General features: G+C 44.2%; 1 pseudogene across 1 annotated transcript; it reads right to left on the bottom strand.

The window, feature by feature from the left end:
• Nucleotides 1-912: 912 nt before the first annotated feature.
• On the bottom strand, nt 913-5,162 carry LOC147621011 (uncharacterized; annotated as a pseudogene). Its single transcript, XR_015270047.1, has 4 exons — nt 5,157-5,162; nt 2,854-5,054; nt 2,104-2,691; nt 913-1,726 (listed from the first exon to the last, which is right to left on the bottom strand). The product of XR_015270047.1 is annotated as an uncharacterized LOC147621011 (transcript).
• Between the last annotated feature and the right edge of the window lie 316 nt (nt 5,163-5,478).

Raw genomic sequence — 5,478 nt, 5'->3', positions numbered from 1 at the left:
TACATAAGCTAGAGTTGAGCTTAAGAGGGAGTGTTGAGATGTCAAGCTCAACATGAGCTGAAGCCTGACACTCACGAGGCGCCTGTATGACCATTTGACATTTACATCACTGACGGGTTTAGTAGCTGGCACCGACATATCTTTACCATAGATTCTACAACTAGACTACACCGACTAGTCCACTCTAGTATGTGTGTTAGTCAGTTTCTCTCTTTTGTAGACCTCTTTTATTGTGAGAAGAAGAAGAACAATTTTCAGCCCGGGGCTACCAGTCAAGGGCTAACAATCAAGGGGAGTAAAATGTGGGAGCATACCATCCCTCCCCCCGCTCTTTTACCAGCCTTGACATTCTCTTAGGTTACTCTTCCCAAAGAATCAAATATTATTGCATCCTCACTATGGGGACACCTCATCAAACAGTGCAAAAAATTGGCATAGACCCCAAAACTCCTTTCTATGGGGTCATGCTCGTAGGAAACTCATAAGGAGCACTCTTGTGGTGAGTTCAAACATGATACCTTAAGATCTAATACCATATATTACTCTTTTAGGATCGAGGTGATAATTTTAGATTGTCTTGCACTCACCAATAGAAATATTAATAATTTTAACTTATGTCGAAGTATAAATAAATTGGATACAAAAATTGCCACCCAATCTAGTGTAAAAAAAAAACCCATCCTGTGGTGTAATTTTCACGGCTTAAATTGAGAAAAACCGATTGTGATTTTTCCTAGCCTTGAATTTAAATAGTCAAATTTTTATCATTTTTATTTATAAAACCGACTAACCTATGTATTTTCTCTATAAAAACCGGTGGAGTTTGAAGGTCATTCTTTTTCTCACTTGTTCGAAAAAAGTCTATTTCTAACATTGACCCAATCCAGACCATGATTGTCCTCTTACACATCATTAAGATCACATATGTAATATTTAAGTTTTTACAACTCTAAAATAGAGTTGTGTTCATACATCATGTATACCAAACCATGATTTTCCTCTTATACATCATTCAGAGCACATATGTAAAAGTATAAATACAATTGTACACACTTTGATGATCACCTGGACAAGAGCACGTCTCCTACAACTAATAAGAAGAGATTTTTCACATAATCAAAGTATTCCCCTTGCTTCTTTGAGATTTCTTATGGCTTTTATTAGTTATTTGAGAAACTTTTATGGCTTCTCCATGCTTTGCACACTAATATTTATACTTTGCATCTTCTGGCTTTTTCTATATTTAATGTAAATTTTTTTTTTGTAGGAAGCCACTAAGATCTATCACAGGTAGTAAGACTTCACCTCTAAAGTGAGTAATCATCTGAAAGGTGACGACGAGGTTTGATTGACTCTTCGATTCTCTCCAATATATCCAAGTTTCTCAAGTTGGAAGTACTTCTATTCCCCCTAATTTGTAGCAGTCTCTGCAGCACCTGTTTTGATGTTGGGCGCTCTGATGGATACTGCCTAGTACACATGAGAGCCAATTTCATAAACAAAAGCACCTCTGTGTCACACCTTGAAGCTTCCACTTCAACACGCAAACTAGGGTCAAGTGCATCAAGGAACCTCTCTGGAAAGAAGCTTTTGGCCCACTTTGACATGTCAACCCCATTGTCAAAGAGTTCACTTGTCGGCTGCCTTCGAGTTAACATACAGAGTAGCACAACTCCATAGCTGTAGATGTCTCCCTTGGTTGAGTGGTGAGAAAGTGTAGCACACTCTGCAAAAGGATAACAATATAAATTTATGGTATACACTATAGTGGTATTTGAGGAATTTGGAATTTCTCCTAGGAAAGACACTTAACAAAAGGAGCAAATGCATCAATTAGCTTTCTGTTTGTCACCCGCCTAATTATGTATCTATGTATCTATATGTATGTATTAATGTGTGTTTGTGTGTTCACATACATCGACTAGCTTTCTATCTATCTAGTTGTCTATATATATATCTCTGGTTATATGTATGTATGTGTGCATGCATGTATGCATATATATGTGTATATATGTGTGTGTGTGTGTGTGTGTATGTATATATATACATATATATGTGTGTATGTGTGTGTGTGTGTGTGTGTATAAAGAGAGAGAGAGAGACCTGGTGCAATATATCCAATAGATCCCTTGAAATGGGATGCTGATGAATAGGAGGTGGTGTTGGGGGTTAGGAACTTTGCTATGCCAAAATCTGCTACATGTGCCACATTGTTCTCATCAAGAAGTATGTTGCTTGGTTTCAAATCACAGTGAATAATAGGCACATTGCACTCATGGTGCAAGTACACTAATGCTTTCCCAACATCCAGTGCTATGCTCAGAACCATCTCCCACTCCAATCGAAACGTTTGGCCTTGATTAAACAAAATCTCTTCGAGGCTTCCATTGGGCATGTATTCTAGAACTAGGACTTTCATGTCGAGATTACAGCAGGTGCTTAGAATAGGTACAAGATTTCTGTGCCTGATCTTGCCTAATGTCTCACAGTCTTTGCGGAAGATGCGCTCTACTTCCTCAGGGTTATTTTCGAAATTGAATCTTTTTACAGCCACCATTAGTCCATCTTTTAGTATGCCCTTGTACACCTTGCTACTACCACCACTTCCCAAGAGGTTGCTTTCATCAAATCCACTTGTGGCAGCCAGAAGCTCCTCAGTAGTGACTCGAAATGAAATTTTTTCGAGTGGATCTAGGAATGAAGCAACAAGCACAAGAAAGTCAGGTTTTCAAGTGCTACTACTAGAAAAAAGCATGCTATATATATTCATATCATCAAAGCCTGCAAGCCAGTAGAGTAATGCCAATACATACTAGCTTTGGAAAGGTTCATGCGAGAGCAGCTGTGCCTTACCTTGGAAGAACCTCCTTTGCCCAACGTTTGGAAACAATTTGGATCGGATGCACCACAGGAAAGAACCACAGACGATTAGTGTGAACCCAAATACGCTACAAACGATAGGAGTAATCACCCATTTCTTAACCTCAGAATGGGTAGGCATTGCAGGGCAGCGGATAGCTAGTGGTGGGCCACAAAGCCCGGCATTATCTGAAAACGATGCAGCTGTCAGGTTTGTGAAGAATCCTGTAGCAGGGATTGGACCCTGTAGCTGATTGTGGGAGACGTTGAAGAAGTTGAGTTTTGGTATGTCAGCAAGCGCAACAGGTATTTCTCCTGACAAGTTGTTCATGGAGAGGTCCAGGTGGAGAAGGTTCTTGAGCTTACCTAATGCTTCTGGAATTGTTCCATTTAAATTGTTGTGTGAAAGACTCAATGTTTGAAGGGAGGTGCACTCACCAAAGGTAGCAGGAATCTCACCCCAAAGCTTGTTGAAAGAAAAATCGATGTTTTGTACAAAGACCAGTTTTCCTACTTCGTTGGGTATCGATCCGGTGAGGGAATTATGAGATAAGATGAGGTTTAATTGGATGTAGGGAAGGGTGAGCAGCGAGGTCGGGATGGCACCCGTGAAGTTGTTATGTGATAGATCAATATCCTCTAAGTTATGGCAGTTGCCAAGGCTGTAAGGAATGCTCCCTTGCAATGCATTTTCCTGCAGATGCAGCTTTCTCAGAGAAGAGAGCCGGCTCAGATCAACAGAAAGGGCCCCTTGCAAGGCGTTACTTTGAAGATCTAGCTCGTAAAGCTTGGTGCATCTGGAAATCTCACCTGGGATGGGCCCTTCCAGCTGATTTCCTTGGAGGTCCAGCAATTGGAGACCAGACAGGCTCCCGATCACGCTGGGTATCATGCCGGTGATGCTGTTTCGTGCGACTTCCAAGCTAAGAATCGCCGTGGCATTGGAGAATGTCACCGGCAAGTGACCGGAGAACTGGTTGTCAGACAGATCCAACTCTTGGAGATGGGGGAGCTTTGCAAGGAAGGGTGGCAACAAGCCGCGTAATGAGTTGCTGGAGAGCTTGAGGTGCTGCAATTGTGAGCAGTTGGCGAGGGACGGCGGCAGAGGGCCGGACAAGTTGTTCTCTAGCAACACAAGGTTCTGCAGGGCGGCCAAGGATCCGACACGGGTCGGTATAGCACCCTCCAGATGGTTGACGCCCAAGTCGAGGTTGGCAAGGTTGGCAATGCTGGTTAAGGCATCCGGGATGGCCCCCCTCAGGCTGTTCATGTTTAGGAACAACAGCTCTAGATGCGACAGATTACCTAGCGTGAGAGGGATATGCCCTGTCAGTTGGTTCCCCATCATGTACAGATTCTCTAGATTTGCCAGCAAGCCCAGCTCTTCGGGAATGGATCCCTGCAGATCCAAAAATTGCAGGCCAGAGCAGTTGCTTAGGGTGGTCGGTATCTCGCCCGCTAAGATACGGGCCCGTACTTGGGGCAAGTCTCTCTGAGTCGTGTGCGCTGAAAGAGATGGCGCCCAGCTCGTGCGGAATCGCACCCGTGAATGCATTTTCTGAGAGCTCCATGAAAACCAGCCCTGAGCAGTTCTGCAGCCCGCTCGGGATCTGCCCTGTGAAGCTGTTGTTGTACAGACTGAGCACTTGCAGTGATGAGAGTTGATCTCCTAGCGAGGGCGGTAGCTCCCCGGACAGGCGGTTGGAGAAGAGAGAGAGCTCCATCAACGCGGTGCAGTTGCCCAGCGTCGGCGGCAGCATGCCGGAGAGCTGGTTCGCGAAGAGGCGCAGTACGCCCAGCTGTTGCAGGCGTCCGTACTCGGCTGGGATGGAGCCCTTGAGGTTGGGGTTGATGGAAATTTCGACCTGGAATAGCTGTGAGCACTTGGCCAGCGACGCCGGCAGCGCGCCAGTGAGGCTGTTGAACCACAAAAGCAGATATTGCAGGCTTGGCAGGTCGCCGAGAGCAGCCGGTATGCGGCCGGTGAGGTTGTTCCGAGCCAGGTTGAGGGTGTCAAGCTGGGTGCAGTTGGCCAGCTCAGCTGGTATACTCCCATGCAGCCAATTGCGGTCAAGACTGAGCTCCTGTAATTGCCATAGCCTGCTCAGAGATGAGGGGACCTCCCCAGACAGATGGTTTTGGGCCAGATTTAGCTTCTCAAGGCGTGCAGGTAGACCATGATAGACCGGCCGGCCCTTTTAGTGGTTCACACCAATTGGAGATATGTGCCTTGTCTTGTTCAATGGTAAGTACGAAAAGCCCCATGTTGTGCTTTTCTTCCCACTCTCTTGCTTTACCTTCATTCACGCTCAGGTGGAATGTTATGATCCATCCCACCAAGAAAATATTTCACTTTTTTGAAACCCTCTTCTTTCACGAGTCAAAAAGTCCTCTTCTCGTGCCCACTAGCTTTTCTATTTGTTTTCTCAAATCACAAAGAAATTGAGCTTAGTAAAATAAAAAAAATCATTTTAAACATCAGGCCATTTTGGGGTGATATGTGCCCCATAAATTCTATTATACTTACATTCACACAAAGAATATGTAACTAGATCACTTTTCATATGAAAGGAATTCTGAGAAGAAGAAAGAAAATGCTTTTGTATTTGCAGCAACAAC

This window comes from Cibotium barometz, chromosome 31 (genome assembly GCF_041138505.1).
Source record: "Cibotium barometz isolate CiBa-2024 chromosome 31, ASM4113850v1, whole genome shotgun sequence".
Taxonomy (NCBI): Eukaryota; Viridiplantae; Streptophyta; class Polypodiopsida; order Cyatheales; family Cibotiaceae; genus Cibotium; species Cibotium barometz.
Note: the sequence above shows the minus strand (reverse complement) of the source record. Positions and strands in the feature narration are given on the sequence as shown.